Below are 18,435 nucleotides of genomic sequence, written 5' to 3'. Positions count from 1 at the left end.
CTGTCATTGATATGAGTGATAGCTGAATAGTGTACAGTTTAGTTGGAGGTGATTTGAATATGAAAACCTGAATCACTTACATTAAATTCATGACTAAGTTGAAGTTTTGGTCAAATGTGAACCCTCTGTATATGATTAACGAAAACCAAAACCCAAAGAGAAATATGGATTGAGTGAAAGCAGCAACACTTGTAGAGCACATTAGTGAAAGTTTGAGGAAAATCGGACAATAGATGTAAGAGTTATGGATTTTAAAAATGTTGGTGCTGGAACCACTGGATAATGGACTACTTGAGCTTATGCCATCATTTGTGGACAACGATATTAAGAAAATATAGAGGAAATTCAACATGTTTCCACTTTACTAGCGTAATGAAAGAGTACTTCACTAACAGCTTTCTGAAAGCAAGGGGAATAATATACTCCCCTCAACATAGTTATATATCTATTGTTGTGTGAAAATTATTCGCTTCAGAATGGTCCCATATTCAAGTATGAATGTGCAGTTTAATGTTTCCAGGTTAGCATGCCTATACAGTGACGGGGCATTGAACTGCATATTACTTGAATATGAGACCATTCTGAATCAAATAATTTTCACACACCAATAGATATATAATGTACTCTTAAATGAATCCCACAAGAATTAGAACAATCATCCCCCAGCATTCCCACTGATTTCCTCAGATCAGTTACTAGCCATCCCCTTTAAACTTTACACAAGAACAAGAAGTTTTCTCAGGAGTATCTCGCTACCACGACTAGCCGGTCGGAGTAAATTGTTCGTGCGGACACTCCCTCGGAGTATCTATGAACTTACATACCTTACGACCTAGGTAAAACTTCCGGGGTCAAACCGCAATGTTGACATTTTGCTAGTACACGTGCGCGTGTAGTGCAATTCTAACCTAGTCGATCGCGACGAAGAAGCTAGTGCTCATGCAGAAATTTCCATCAACAAGAATGGAGAAGACAAATGCCGCTGGTAAAAAACAATCGTATGGTCGACGTGCGCGGCGCTACCACTTCCGGAAGTTACACCGACCCTCCTCCACGGTGATCCCTGCGAAGGCCGTGGTAAATCGGTCGGAGTTTCTTACCACCACCGTCGTGTGGACGCAGGGTCGTGGTAAGATAAGTATAAATTTTAATTTTAATTGCTGCGCAATAAAATTTAGCTCCGACTAGAAATACGTCTGAACATGGCTTTAGTAAAGAGGAATAATCAAGCTTTCTAGTGATACCACATTCACGTATGATGATGAAGCAACAACAGATATATTACCTCTCAAACTTGAATTGCACAACTTTTTTGAGGTGTTTATTAAGAATCAAACATGTCAAAAGCGGGATTTGTTTTTGTTTTGTTTTTTGTAACACCTAGTATCGTGATGCCCTTTACAGAACCAGAAATAAACTCTTCTGAAGAATGATCTCTGATTTGTATGAAGCGCTATGATGGGTCGCTGTCAGGTTTTGTGTCATTTGCAATATTTCGGACATCTGACATAATATCACAACAGTTTAACAGATATTTGTGGATCAGATGTACTCGATGCTGCCGAACCGAATAAAGAAACAGATGTCAAAGGCACGTAGGAACTACTTCTTCTGGGGACTGTTTGTTTCGTGTAATGTATTACAATTTCTGGATGTTTCTTTTCCTACAGTCTAGTAACATCACTTTTCATTCACCTGCTTCCTCACATTAAGTTCCATATAGGCAGTTATCCGCTTAGTTGTTGCTAGGCAGGACAAGTCTCCGACAAGTTCTCTTTGTAAACACGGCATGCACAAAATCTGTATACATTACAGCGATCGGCCTATATTGCTCAAATGCGTCCAAACTAATTTCATATTTCTAAGCATAGAATTATCAGAATTTGATGGGATAATACAAATGTAATGCATGTACACGCCTTGTTTGTAGGCTATACATATGCTCATGATCAGCACACATAATCATTATTGTAATATGCTCATAGTCGGGTTTATTGCTTATAGCTGTGTTTAATTGTATTACTGCATTGCAATATCCGTAAACAATTAAATGAGTTAGGAAGCAAGGTTGATTGCATGTGCTATTAAAGTGACAGGGCAAGTACATGGCAGTTTAGGGATAACAAAGTGTATTAATTAATGTTAATGGTGAAATCATAATTATCTGTGTATACTGACTATAAAAGTGAAAAATATTTCAGGTCAAAATAATTAGTGAAATTGTCTGTCATGCTACAAATGGAATGGCTTGAGAGGTCATTTATTGTTTTTATTTACTTGTTTGACTTTCAGATTAACCCACATAGAAACAAACACACACACATACACACGCACCCACACACACACACACACACACACTTCTTTATGATGTTTTGAATTTGAATTTCATTCGATATCAGCATCATATTCACAATTAAACGAATATAAACAAAACTTAGCAGCTATATTCCATCTTGTGCTTGTATTTTTGCTGTCTTTGTTTTAAACATAGAAGTTTGACAAATTCTTGATCAACACATTGGAATTAAAACAAAATTCCAACGTTTATACGCTTTAAGAATGCACTTGAGCGAAAATGTTTATTGATAGAACTTTCCTCGTTTTTTTTTTTCATGTACTTCTCTCTCCCTATCACCTCTCTCTTCTCTTTTTCTGTCTTTGTCTGTCTGTCTGTCTGTCTCTCTCTCTCCATGTTCATGTCTCGTCCCCCCCCCCTCTCTCTCTCTCTCCCCTGAACTCTCCTTTGTTTTCGTATCTTTCATTTTAAACTATGGAGATGTGCTTGTATTGTAATTGTATATGACTATCTTTGATTGATCATGTTTGCTTCTTCCTAGACGTGTGACGTAGTTTCATCACCATGTTCGTCTGTTTTCTCTTCTTCTTTTTTTTGTTATATATGAGTTTTGTTTCTCATTTCTAATATACATACATGTAGATTTGCTGTATTTTATCCTCATGGACCTGCGGAAGAACAGTCTCCGGATTGAATGTTCCGTGCTTAAGTGAATAAATGAAATGAAATTTAAAATCACATTTCTTTTTTAATATGCAGAAAAGTATTTTATGCAAAAATTATATAAGATTCTACATCAATGTCATAGTACAGAAATCCACCTTGATCAACTCGATCAAAATAATCAATATCTAATTATTTGCACAAAATACACACATAAATAGACAGTAATTCTACACAGAAACACACACACACACGTACGCCTGACACATATTGTGTTGTATACGTACAATCAAAGCCCCAACCTGTCGTAACTGTCAGTGTGGACAGTCAATAAATGTCATTCTGTGACGTGTGGTATCACGACACTGCTTCCTCTAAAGATTAATATACTATTGGGGCCATGTCAATGAGGATCACTGACGTGCAGTTTCACTTCAATGCCAACAGCATACACTCCGTACTATTTCGCTTTAATAGAAGCGTTCTTTGAAGTGTAAGGTATCATACTCTGCAAATTTCACAATCCATATCGGAAATCATAGTTACATTCAGACGGTGATCCTTAATTTCAGAGTTAGCTAACTGTGTTGAGCATAGCTTATCCTTGAAGTTAGCTAACCCTGAAATGAAAGATCGCTGTCTGATCACCTAACTTATATGGCTTATGAAAATATGAAAAGATATATGAATCAATAAGTGGATGTTTTGTATTAATCGTTAGAAATTAAGTACATGTATTATTGAATTAAACTGGATTGAAAATAGACCCATCTTATGGCCTCAAACCGTCAAGAAATAAAATCGAAAGAGGACAGTGCTCAGATCAGCATATTTCACAATCTCACCATCATCTTACCTCTAGGGCATTCACTTTACAGACATATTTTGGTTTCCTAGAAAGAAACCCCAAACAAAACCATGCCTCTTTCATTTAAACACAAAGGACAAATTCATTCAGCAGTAATAGTACATTTCCTATATGTAAAGCCTTTTCCAGGCCAATTAATGTTTTCTCGTGCAATCTGCGTAAACCACAATATGTCCATACGCTATATCATATCGTTTCCCAGTTCTAAGGTTTCATTTTTTTAGCAATTATTGCAGTAACACATCCTACATGTATTACACAAAATCAGTACTAACACTGAAATGAAGGAAATAATGTGAAGTGGAGTGCATCATGTGACTTTTATCAGTAACATTAGAAATTATTGGAATTTGAGGAGACTGCTTAAAAGCAGGATTTGTCATTTACAGCCTCTTCATAAGCATTTACTTCTTACTGAACTAACAAATTAGGCTAAATTTGCCTTAAAACAAAGGAAAGGCTAAAGAAATACATACACCACCCACACATATCCACATACACACACACACACACACACACATACACACAAACAAACAAATGTCGATAATAATGTCATTATGATTGCCTCCGAAATCACAAAGCAATGCTCATTTTCCATGTCCAGTCATCTTGGTTTGTTAGGTAGAAAAACTATTCATGAAAAGAAGTACATTTGTAATAACCATTCCATCATTGTGTGTGCGTGTGTGTGTGTGTGTGTGTGCAAAATAATTGAACGCCTAACTGACATTCGTCTCATTTGGCTAAGTATTGAAAATGTTCAACAATGATGTTCAAAGAAAAGTAAACATTCTCTTGTTACCTTGTTTTCCTCTCTTTACATTTCCACCTGATATTCTCCAAAGAACATTAGTAATAGCACTGTGTTGTATTCGCAAAAATAATACAATGATTTGTTTTCTCTAAAAACCAACACTTCCTTTCTTAATGAGAAGCATTACACTTTATTTAAAAGAGCTGATTTAAACGCTTAACAAATACTTTTCCCCCATTAAGATGATTGTAAATCCACATTAATGAAAACTTGTCGATATACTTAATACATGATGTCATCTAACCGCATGTTCTATTGAAATAGAGGCTCGCGGTTGTTGTATGAGGAGGAAATTATGTTCACGTAATTGGCACATTCGGAAATTCACACGCAAAAAAAAAAAAAAAAAAAAAAATGGTGCACGTCACGAGACCGACACCCACGAGTCATACAGCCCACAAGTCATACAGCTCACAAGTCATACAGCCCACGAGTCATACAGCTCACAAGTCATACAGCCCACTAGTTATACAGCCCGCGAGTTCGACACTGAGTAAGCCCACGAGTTCGACATTAAGTAAAATAAGCCCATTCGAGTTGTACAGCCCATGAGTTCGACACTACACACAAAAGGCTCACGAGACCGACACTATGCAAACAAAGCCCACGAGACCGACACTACGCTTAAAAGGCTCACGAGACCGACAATAGGCAAAAGAGGCTCACGAGACCGAAACTAGACAAAGAAGGCCCACGAGACCGACAGGATGAACAGCGCCACCTATAGACCAATTAATTGTATAGCGTGTCCAGATAATTAATGGTATATGGAAGGTATGAGAGATGGGAAAGCAGAGTTACTAAGGGATTACCCCGTCAATTGCCCTCCCTCATCCCCTGAACTGTTCAGGATCTTTTATTGTGTTTGCGTGTTTGAGTGATTGTGAACAAATAAACAAAATTCAGTGAAAGTCCATGAGATGTTTCAACATTAAGTTCGAAAATTCATTCTTTATCCCTGGCTTTTATAGTTTGTTCTTGAGACTGTGCACATACGGGACGCACCTGCCTGTGCTCATTCCGCACTCCTCCCACATATACGTCTTTGTCTCTGATGTCTATTATTCTTGTTATGTCGGGCAAGATATACTCTTCTATACGCCCTGGTAGGGCGCTGAACTGTGTATACTTCGTTGTTGTTTTTACTTCTCTTCTATTCTTAATTCAATGTAACCTTTATTCGACAATAGCAACACTGTATCATGTCTATTTGTGCGTGAAATGTGAATACATCACTGTAATCTATAATCATGTACACCTGTATGTATTTATTGTGAGTTTGATCTGGCAAGCCTGGTATCGGAAGGTTTCTATCATCCTCTCGCTCTTTCTGTCTCTCCTATTATCCCCCTTACCCATGAGCATCATGTTGGACCCCCTTCTTTTATTGCATAACGTATTGTATCATCGGTTGCCAAAGGGTCAAGCTTATAGCTTATTATTGGCGACCGTTCTGTATGGTAATTCATAACACATGTATTGTAATTGTGTCTCAAATGTACACGTCGATTTTGTAATCAAAATTGTTGAAATTGTTGAAACTAGCTCTAATGAGTTTCATGTTTGTATATTATTATGTTTGATTATGTCGAAAAAAAAATTGTAAATGATGCCATACGGAGAATGAATAAATCAAATCAAATTAAATCAAAATGCCAAAACGCCCTCGTTTCCTTTTCCGCAAAACATATACCGGTATACAGCTGCTTGGAAAAAAAAAAATTATAATGATATGGACATTCAGATCAACCAACTAGAATAATACCCAGGTGTGAAATGAGGTTTACAAGAAAATATTTCACAAAATGGTGTATGTTGCAGTGCATAATTGCTTTACATGATATAAAAGCGGAGTAGTCATCTGCAAAGGTGCTGATTAAGTTCAAATTCACAGAGAATGATATAATCGTCTATCAAGGTACCATGAAGGATTCGGAAAAAGAATATGCATCCTTAAAAACAGCTATTATTTCATGAAAATGTACCGTTTTGAGGAGAATAATTTCACAAATACAAGCCACAAATCGAGATGAATCGCTGCGATATAAAACGTTTTCATCCTTTGAAATATCATACATTATAGTAACAGAAAAAAAAATACAAGTTGAACTCCAAGCAAGCGGGTATAAGCAGGAGGATAGGATATCTAATACGAAATAATTAACTAGTGAAGCGAGAGAGAAAAGGGCGAAAAAAACGAAAAAAAACTTACATCCTGTCCACGGTCTATCTAGAAATTGGGACAGCCTATTATAAATAGCACGATTTCATCTAAAATCAAACCATACAATGTTCTTACCCTCATACATTTTTTTTTTTTTTTTTGGGGGGGGGTTCTATGAAGAGGACAATTTTATTTATAAGAGAGATGAATTGGTAACAATGTCGCTCCCCGTAGCGTGACGGAAATGCCCTTTAAAAGCCAAACGTGTAGAAATACATAGTTACTTGATGTCGTTGATAATCATTATGTAGATGGTGATGTTCAGTTAGTTACAATCTCTCGCTCGATAGCGTGACGAAATTGCACCCGCTAGTATGTAATTTTCCCCTTCATGGAACACCCTGTACAGGTAATTGACATGTAGATGGCGCTATTCATCCTGTCGGTCTCGTGAGCCTTCTTTGCCTAGTGTCGTTCTCGTGAGCCTCTTTTGCGTACTGTCAGTCTCGTGAGCCTTAATTGTGTAGTGTCGGTCTCGTGGGCTTTCTTTGCTTAGTGTCGGTCTCGTGAGCCTTTTGTGCGTAGTGTCGAACTCATGGGCTGTATGACTCGTGAGCCGTATAACTCATGGGCTGTATGACTCATGGACCTATTTTTGATGTCGGTCTCGTGGACCGTATGACTCGTGGGTGTCGGTCTCGTGGGATAACCCCAAAAATTGTATACGATTCTTCATTTTTTTCTGCTCGAAACAAAAATATACGCAGCAGAGCGACAAGATTCTCTTTCACTGTCACAGTGGAGTGACGCGATAGACGATACTCGTATAAGAATATAAGGCTTTAAATCACGCAAGTACAGCATGACCCATGTTTCCTTTGACATTCAGCTTTAAATAAAGTTGCATTCATGTCATCTTCATCGTCAGTTACATTATCTGTCACACATTTATTTGTATTTACATTATTACAACAATACAGATTGTTATTTTCATATAAGGTTTTATGTTGGAAATCATTGCTAGCACTGCTTCTATTTGCAATATCACTACCTTTGATGCTGCTACTTGCAAATCCTAGTAGTCCTCACGTCATTCATAAACTAATTCATTGTAATATAAATATCTCGCATAACTGAAGGAGAATGTCTATATTATCCGAAATGGACATGATTGGTATAGTATTAGGTGATGTTCATATTATCATGGCGGCTTAAGTTACATATATCTATTAGGATGACAGTTGGTAATAATACGTTTACATACCATGTTCCCGGCGGCCACGACAGTCACCTTTCCCCCAGGACAAGGCTCTTGGTCCTTGGCGGATACCGTCACAGACAGTGAGAAATCTTATCGTGACCTAATGTAACTTGAATGCGAAGAAAAATAATTGAGAAAATCTCACGACCCACTATTAACCCATTCTGGATCGATGAATCGAATGTTCAAAAGTTTCACATAGAAACCTGCTGGCAGGAAATTAATGGCAGGCAGAGGGTTAATCTGTACAGGGCAAATGGGTGTGCCGTCAGCAGTGGCCTCTGGGATCACCTTGTAAACGTAGCATTACATGAGAAGCGATTGTTCACTGTCACTCCATGAAAGGATTCTGCTATAAGAACTATAAAATGTATGCAATTTCGTAAACACTACACTTTAATCACGTATTTAGTCCTAAGCATAATAAGGATGATGAAACTGATTTGAGTTACAATATTGCAGTTTCATACGTATTGCATATTCCACAAAATAAATTGGAACTCGGGTGACTTCTGAATGTATGCATCTAATACATTTTACACACAACTCTTGGTGTTCATTTTTTCTTCTGAATCCATGCAAGCATTGGCACATGAGTCTAGGCTGACGTTTGACAAACGTAAGGAGAGGGATACCGTCTCTTCGCTCTGCCCAGAGATGAGGGATACCGCGTCCATATTTTCAGCCTGGTTTGTAGAGTCAGAGAGACCAGGACTCATGACACTTCCTGCAGGAAAATCAGGCAGGGGTTGATCACAAATGTTGTTATCCCTCCTACTGAGGTAAACACTCCACATGTTTTGCGCACGAGGGTAGTACCCGGATGTGTTTCCACCTCTGGTGCGCGTGAGATTTACATAATGCGACATGGCAGTCGTCACGCTTGGAGGGTACCTATTGTAGTGCTCCGATGCTTTGGGGTTAAATCCTGAGCGGTTGTACAAGAAATCTATGGGGGTGGGTTTCTGCTGCCGAGGGGCGTCCAGACACGACGGATTGCTCCCCCACCGGACAAGGTTTGTATATCTGACAGATTCTCCGCTTATCATAGGTCTAAACAATTTTCCTTCTCCACGGAGACGACCCGCTTTGCTCGACCAATGTCTTCCGGTGATATTTACGTAGTCTGCATTATCAATAATCGCGTGATGGCCTGTGTTCACAGCCTCCATGGGTGAAGACCTTGAGACGTTATCGAAGTCTGGAATGACTTCGTAAATCACATCTTTCTCGTCACCTTGTGAGAGACTTCTCCTCACACGAGAGTGCATCAGCTCGAGGTGTGGTTTGAAGGAGTCGAATCTCGACAGGGGTCGTCTCTCCTGCATGCTCACAGGGGACTCATCAGCAAACAAGGGCAAGTCATCTACTGCTTCAGGGCGTGGGGATCGTGGTGTAACGATGGATGGAACACGCTGGCTTTGCGCTGAGTCCGATGTGGGCGGAGTTGGACGCCTACCACTGAAGTCCATATGTGCTGACTGGGAAATACAGGGGTTGCTCTCGGAGGCACTTTGGTCGGTGAGGTTGGATTTGATGTGGAGGGAAGTGGGCGCCAAGGTCATCGACAGCACATCGTTTGTTTGTCGCTGCTTTTCTCGAACGTTAATTTCAATGATCATTTTGTGAAGGGACCTTCCGCAATGAAAGATGAAAGCTAGAAGTATAATCACGCAAGTTAAAAGAAGGGCCAAGAGTATCCACTGAGTCAAATCACTTCCCTGAATATTGGTGACTTCTGCTTTCTCCCTCTCATTTCCGCGTAAGATCACAAAGTGGTTCATATTCAAGAGATTCCGACGTGAGAGATTTTCCATGGCGTCAAACTGTAGTTCGTCAATCCAGATGCGAACTGATAGATTGGATGCAAGTGGCAAAACAAATGACATGTTTTCAATGCCGTTGAAGGCTACTTTTAGATTTTCAAGAGAATTCAAACCAGTAAAAGCACCAACCGCCATCTCTGTAATAGCATTCCACTGCAGATCAAGTTCTTTCAGTGCTGTAAGACTACTGAAAGTATTTGCTGACACTCGCGATAAGTTGTTGCAGGAGAGATCGACTCTTTCGAGGTGCGAGATGTTTCCTCCCCAGTCGTCTTCTATGTAGCGAATGCTGTTGGACTGCAGGAAAAGCTGTTTCACCGAACCGAAAGCTGTCGACTTGTTCAGTGACGAAATATCATTATATGACAAGTCAAGATGTTGTAGACTATGCAGGTCCGCAGCCCAGGCGTACTCAAGATATTTCAATTCATTTTCCCACAGGTACAAACTAGAGAGAGAAGTAAGCCCCTCGAACATCGCTTTCGTCAGGAAAATTATGTTATTTGAAGATAAGTCGATTGTCTGGATAAGGGAGTCGTTCCCCGCCCAGTGCCTGGTAAAGCTGTTTGAACCTATTTTATTGTTGTTAAGGAAGACTCTCCTCAAACTTGCCATGCCACGGAGAGCGTCTCGCTGGATGTACCGGATCCTATTGTGATCGAGGAACAAGTTGGTCAGAGCAGGGAGACCGCGCAAAAAGCCAGTCTCCATGCCTTCTATGCCATTGCTCGAAAGCATCAAATTTTTCAAATTGGCGTACGACGTCTCCACGACTTGACTACAGTGCTTGAGATGGGCGGACAGAGGCACTGGGTTAGGCCTGATGGAAAAGCCGCGCAGATCGCTGGTCTTGAGTTGCAGCTTGGAACAGTCAAAGCTGAGGCCAGAGTTCCAAGAACGCTTGTTGCCGTCTTGAAGGCAACACTCTGACAAATCTTCTCCCGCAGTTAAGCCCGCAGTCATGACGGAGAAGAGGAGATTGACTGTGACGAAGATCATATCGCTGTAATGAGTGCTGACAGTTACCGCTAGAATTTTTAGAATTAATGCGCTGGCTATACTGAGAGAGGGCATCGAGGTTTCACGAAAGACACGTGCTGTAATGATGTTGACCCGCAATGGTAGTCCGGTTTATAGCGTCGGGGGAAGGCAAGAAGCAATGAGAGTATATATCACCTCATCAAAAGTCTTAGATACGTCTACGTACATTTTCTTCTTTCACACGAACTGCGTGGATCGGAAGCGGAGAACTGGTATTATCTCAACAAATCTGTGTACTGCCTATACTGCCTATGTGACAAGAAAAAAAAAACAGCTCCTTTTCATTTGAGCAATGAAAACACAACTACAAGTCATCGTCTCGCTGAAGTGGGGTGGTGGATGTATTTTTTTTCTCTCACGCTTATACTTGCCTCGTAGGCCTCATCTTTACCAGTCAAACTGAAAGCGAATCTAGGTAGCATAAAACGAACGAACCCGTTGTTGTATTGTCTACTTCAGAGCCATGCTTTGTTTTGTTTTTCCATTGTTTGAGTACCAAGACTTCCTTGTTTTGAAGGATGCGCGAATGAGAGCAAAATGACACACTTTCCAGGTCTTTGAAAATTAAATGCAACTCTTCTATAAGTATGAAAGAGTTGCATGTACATAGGACAGTGATGTGTGTAGAATTGTTTTGTTTATTATTCTAAAGTATTAAAATCATTCTGGTCAAATGTCTAGTGGCTGGACTTCTTGAAAATGTTACTCTTAGATGATTATATTTTAGAAAGCTGTGATGCATTTGTTTTTCAAATTTATTCTAAAAAATATATTCGTTTGATACATATGAATCAACAGAAAAATAAAGAAGGAATGGCATCATCACATAGGCCCGAATTCACGAAGGTGGTACAAATGTGTCCATGGTTTAGACCATGGACAAAGACCACAGTTTGTTTTTGTTTTTGTTTTTGTTTTGTTTTTTAATGGGGCGCCAAGTGTCGCATGGCCTATTCGTGAATTCGGGCCATATAGTTTGCACGATTATACCACGTGACCTTATGACATTATAATTATTAACACTGTGAGCTCATTTCTTTTTTTCCCGACCTATTCATTAAATTCCATCTTGAAGACAGAATAACGTTCTTTCAAACGAAATGGTAGCTCCATCAAGAATTCGGGCAGATACTCATTACATCAAACTCTACTCGAGATATAAAACTGATAAACCTCTTCGGAGAGCATGGGACAGAGTGATCGATAACTTTTGACAGTGATCAAATCAAAGCATCGCATATCAATTTGTTGTGTAGACCATAGTCATGGAGCAGTATGATGATATAAAGTACTTTGTGAGGGTCCGACACACCGGTTGTTTCATGTTCTGTCTGAGAAGATGGCTTGAGAGCTCATATTCAGCTCCACTGCCTGGTTTTCCATGGGTCATGCAGCTTGCTCTTTGCAATAAATGACTGAAGCGGGATCGCTTAACGTGCATGAATGTGACTCTTTTACACACGGGACCTCTATCTTAAATCATATCCGAGGGACGGAGTGTTTTGATATACTTACACACAACATTGCTAGCTCAGCTCGACCGGGAGCTGGACTCGAGAATCGAACCCGGGTCATTTGGATTGAGAGGCAGACGTACTATCAACTGAGCCGAATCACCGCCCAAAAAGACGTAGGCAGGCGCCTTGTGCTGCCTTTTCATAAATGAATGCCCAAAGGGTAATATAGGTGGGGGTGAAAGTTGATTTCCGTAATAACATAGTGATATTATATATTGTTAGGCTCCAGTTATGTGAAGGAAATGGGTGGCTGGAGCAAGTTTTACAATTCTTGGAACCTCAGTCGTAATACCGACGGAGCAAGAATGCATCTTATTGAATCAAAGCCTGGACTAATTTTAATCTCATGGAGACTTTTTTTTTTGGGGGGGGGGGGGAAGATTTGTAAGTAGACAAGTAAATGTTATTATTATTGTTATTATTATTATTGTTATTATTATTATTATTATCATTGTTATCATCATCATTATTATCAGTTTTACAGCTTCTATACAACCTTTTCGTTGTAAAAAATGTTAATCTACTTCTGCCTTCCAAAGAAAGAGAATAGGCCTAATTTTAATTCTTACACCAACTGTTTAATTCTTAAACCAACTCATGACATACAGAAAATGAGGAAAAGATACCATCGGACTATCGGAGCCTCCCCGATATTCGGGTCTGTCGGACCCTCGGATAGCACATGTGTGAGACCCCGGTCTGTATAGGGAATGCCCCCATACATATGAGTAAACGGACCAATAGACTCAATAAAATGAGGAAAAATACTCAATGAGAGCGAGCATTTTGTTACAACCGGACGTGCACACGTGATTATATTTATAGGCCTATATGCACAAGTTGAGTACTATCTATACTGATGGATATACATTGTACAAGCTATGCATGTTGGCCATAATTAGGAGTGTATACTTTGATCTGACGTGCAAGGGAAAGGAAACTGACTGAGGTTAGCACTGAAACTCCAAGCCATTTCAACTGTTAAATTTGTCGGACGTCTCTGGGTTTGTGTGGGTATGTGTATGTGTGTCCGTCTGCGTTTGTTGATGTTGTTGTTTTGTTCTTTATTTTCCTTTCTAAATCTATTCTACAGGCTGGCAGCAGTTTCGAATGTTTTAACTGGCGATTTTCAGTCTCGATTGTGATCCGTGCTTTGTTCAGCATCACGTATCATAACTTCGGCTATCCGGGTATATTACTTTTGTCTATCTTATTTTCAAGCAGTATTTAAAAATAAGTAATGAGTGTGACTCTGTCCAATCAGCATCTTACTCGGATACGAGTCATTCAACCCGTCTTTGCATTGTCTTTCTGTGACACTGCATTTTTATGCCTCCGCCACGAAGTGGTGCCGGAGGCACCACTTCGTGTCTGACTGACTCACCATTGTCTTGTGTACATTCTTATCGCAACAATCTGTACTGAGACCACAAGTTATCATTCATTTGCTCTCATCTCTTTGCTATTGTCTGGATATTCAAAATTCTTTTGCACACATGCAGATGTAGAATGTGATTCATGTACTGCACATAGTACATTTGCATAGTATGGGAGGAAGGCCCGAGGCCTATAGTAATGGGCTTACGGATCTTTAATGATATTTGATCTGGATTTTATGTATGAATCCGATAAATATGAATTTTAAGCAATCAGTTGTTTCATTGGGCACTCTTATAGATCTCAAACATCAGTAGTAATCATTTTATGTAACCTTGTGGGTGTGCGCGGTGGTGCTACCGTCCGTCCGTGCTGTCACACAACATGTATTTTTCAGAATTATTACGCGGGGGCGAAAGGTGGTGTATACTGTGCATGAGTATGAGTACACACAAGTACTGTTTTACGCTCGACTGTGTATTAGTGTATTGGCTCAGAGTGGTGTTACTTTGACTACGTTAGTATCAGGTAGTCTCGGAATATATTGAGAAGAATATATATTATTATAAATGGTGGCTAGTACTGTTTAATACACAGACCCATCGGTACATGTATAAGCCTATGTCCCGATGATGATCAAGTCAGCTGTGTGATTGCTCGACATGAATTGAATTCATGACTCCTACATCGCTGTTTTCTCTGTTCGATGTCTGAATTGGTACATTCTTTTGTATTTACTATATGCATATACAATAATATGTTTATATACACGACGGGAATGACATTCACTGTAGTCGCTACCAGTCATCCATCTGATATGACAGGACAATTTATTTTGAGTATTGATGAATCCATGATTGAAACGTAAATTATATCTTTTAATTAATGATGTGTTATAATAAGCTGGTATATAGGATTACAGTTATTACAAAAGTAACACGTATGAGAGATATGTACAGATTATAAGATAAATTTTTATTCATTTCATATATACTTACCTGTGCTATTGTCCGTCCGTGCTGGCATACTCACCTTTTCAGACTGTCTGTGCGCGGCCATACAGCCAAGCACCATGACTTGCCTTTGATATTCGAATTTTCAGTTTTAAGGTAACTTTTTTTTCAGTAAGTATAAAGCACTAGATGAATAGATTGTCAGCATGAATTAAGTCGCCCAAGAAGAATACGTGTACTTTTATGATCTAAATCCCCTCTCCGGTAACTGCAGCTCACTCAATTTGGGGGAAAGTTATCAAACTGAGGTGGGAGTGAGTATGGATCAGTTAGATAATTCTCCTTGTGTTTTTTTTTCTTCTGAACGTTTCAGTCTTTGTTTTTGTGTTTGAGTAATAAGTCTAGATATCCGCATGTAAAAGGCAAGACGATTGTGCGCGGGGTGTGGTATATATAAACATTTTTGTTAGGAAAACAGCCGAATATATATATATATATATATATATATTTTTATATTTTTTTTTTTTTTTGGGGGGGGCAGACTGAAATTGACATCCAGAGCAGTTTATAGACTTCGTCTTTCTCATCATGGTTTACAGTCTTATCACAACAATCTGTACGGAGACCACAAGTCATAAAACCATTTGCTTTTTTTTTTCTTTTTGCTTTTTTTTTTAATTCTTTTGCACATGCATAGATGAAGACGGTGATTCACGTACTGCACATAGTATTAGTGCAATAACATGATATGGGGAGGAAGGCCCGAGGCTTATAGTAATAGCCCTATATCTGGATCTTATGTATGAATCCGATAAACAAGAAGAATTTTAAGAAATCAGTTGTTTCATTTGGCACTCCTATAGATTTTAGTCGTAATCATTAAACATGTAACTTTATGTGGGTGTGCGCGCATGTTAAAGGGTGGTGCTACCGTCCATCCCTGCTGTTACACAACATGTATTTTTCAGAATGATTACGCGCGGGCGAAAGGTGATGTACTGTGCATGCAGTATGAGTACTTTTTTACGCTCGTCTGTGTAATAGGGAATAGGCTCAGAGTGGTGTTACTTTGACTACGTTAGTATTAAGTAATCTAGGAATTTATTGATAAGAATAGGTATTATTATAAATGGTGGCTGGTACTGTTTAATACACAGACCCATCGGTACATGTATATTGGCCTATATCCCGATGATGATCGAGTCAGCTGTGCGATAGTTCGACATGGATCGAGTTCATGACTCCTATATCGGTGCTTTCTTTATTCGATGTCTGTACTGGTACATTTTTTCCCTCGTATTTTCTAAGCAGTCATCCACTCGATATGATAGGTTTGAATATTGATGAATTTATATCTAAAACGTATTTTTTTTAATGATTGATAGGTTATAGTAAGTTGATGCATAGGATAATAGTTATTACAAACGTAACACGTATGAAAGGTATTTACAGATTATGAAAGGAATTCTTATTTACCTCACCACTTACCTGTACTGCTGTCCGTCCGTGCTGGCACACTTACCTTTTCGACTGTACTCTGTGCGCGGCCGTCCGGTCATGCACCATGACTTGCAAGGTGGCTGTATGCACAATCATTTGTGAGGTGATTGACTGCAAAACAGGTGTACGGGTCTTGTCGGTTAACGATGTACTCTGAGGGTATTGCATGTTTTGTTTTTTTTACATATATTGATTATTATTCACATGCTGTTCAAGTTTTTTTGTTTAAGTGATCAGAATAGATTTACTGTTGAATTGTTATTGGAAATAACAGTGCTGTGTAATATGTGTAAACTTATTCTGATATTGAGTTGACAATGTGCGATATATATATATATATATATATATATATATATATATATATATTCTTTGTGGTCTCCACATTGTCGCTCCTTTTGTTCAACACAAATAATATACACTTTCTTTGTATATTTTTCTCCCAAAATGGATTTATTGCGTGAAAGCTTTAATCTGTTTATTACTCATCCACTTAGCATGATAAGCTATAGCTCATTTTCATGTGTATCTTGATTTTTTATTTTAAAAAAACCCCAACATTCTGCAATATCTGTTTGCCATTAACAATTTTTATCGACACCTTGATTACATCCATATTTTGTCAAGAGGATAGCCAATGTCCCATGTAGAAAAACAAGAAGATTAATTTATGAGACCTGCAACGCAGACATATTATGCTTTGTGCTGAAAATTAATGTTTTTTCATACACTTATTCAAGTCTGTTTATGTGTTCTATGTTCATTGTTTATGTCGTCAGAATTCTTTGTTTATTTGTGTTTGCCTACTCGCTGTACTCTCCATGAACTCGGAATTGTTTGTGCTTCACTTATGCCAGAATATGTCTTTCTCTTGCAACCTCACCATTATTGATATGCCGTTATGTAGATCCTGCTTTTCATTATGGCTAATAGACCCAACCTAGCATTTGATTCCCTTGATGATGATGAACTCTTTGATTTGTTTAGACACTCCCCTACAGAATCAAGTCGGAATAATTCACATTCATCTGCTTTTATTGATAATTGTTTTGCCAATAATGTTAATTCGTCTTCACAAGACTTATATAATGATTTTGATTTTGAATATGATCCGGCCCAAATTTCTTCTAAGTATGTTACAGTTGATCAGTTTAAAGGTATCGTGAAAAATTTTTCTGGAAATATTTTTTCTATGTTACATTTAAACGTCAGGAGTATCAATAAGCATTTTGATGAATTACAGATATTATTAGATAATCAAAATAAACAACAAATTTCAGTTATAGGTTTAACTGAGACATGGTTATCATCTGATATTAATTTACCGTATGCAATAAATGGTTATAATTTAATTGTTAATAATAGATTGAATAGGACGGGTGGTGGGGTAGCGTTTTATTTGTCTCATGAATTTGATTACAACGTTTGCGATGAGTTAAATTCAATGAATGATATTATAGAATCTTTATTTGTGGAAATATCTGTTCCACAAAGTAAGACTATTATAATTGGTATTGTTTACAGACCCCCTAGTTCTAATCCTAATGATTTTTTGAATTGTATTGCAAATGTGTTAAAGAGTCCCCTTTTTATTAATAAAAATATTTTTGTAATGGGTGATTTTAATATTGATTTGATAAAAAATGATATCATGTCACAAAGGTTTCTTGAAATACTTTTATCAGCCTCATTTTTGCCTTTAATCTCGAAACCCACACGTGTTACAAATCATTCCGCCACCCTCCTTGATAATATTTTTGGTAATTTATTACAATTTTTAGATTCTTCTATAATTTTATCCGATATGACTGATCATTTCCCAGTTATGGCTTGGTTTAATCTTAAGCATGCGGTCAATAAGTTTCATGTTCCTCCAACTAGACGAAGAGCCACACCAGAAAATTTAGCTAGCCTTGGTGCTAGCTTAGAAAGAGTTGATTGGTCTGGTGTTTGTGATAATGATGATGTTAATGTATCATGTGATAATTTTTTAGAGATAATTAATAGAAATTTAGATGAATATATTCCTAAAATAAAAGATAAGTTAGTTAATTATAAAACATCCCCTAAGCTTCCATGGATTTCTAAATCCCTTTTGCGTTCTGTGAATAGGAAAAATAGGTTATATTATAGATATAAAATGAAAAAAACTGAAGAG

This window comes from Diadema setosum, chromosome 20 (assembly GCF_964275005.1).
Source record: "Diadema setosum chromosome 20, eeDiaSeto1, whole genome shotgun sequence".
Lineage (NCBI taxonomy): Eukaryota > Metazoa > Echinodermata > Echinoidea > Diadematoida > Diadematidae > Diadema > Diadema setosum.
Note: the sequence above shows the minus strand (reverse complement) of the source record.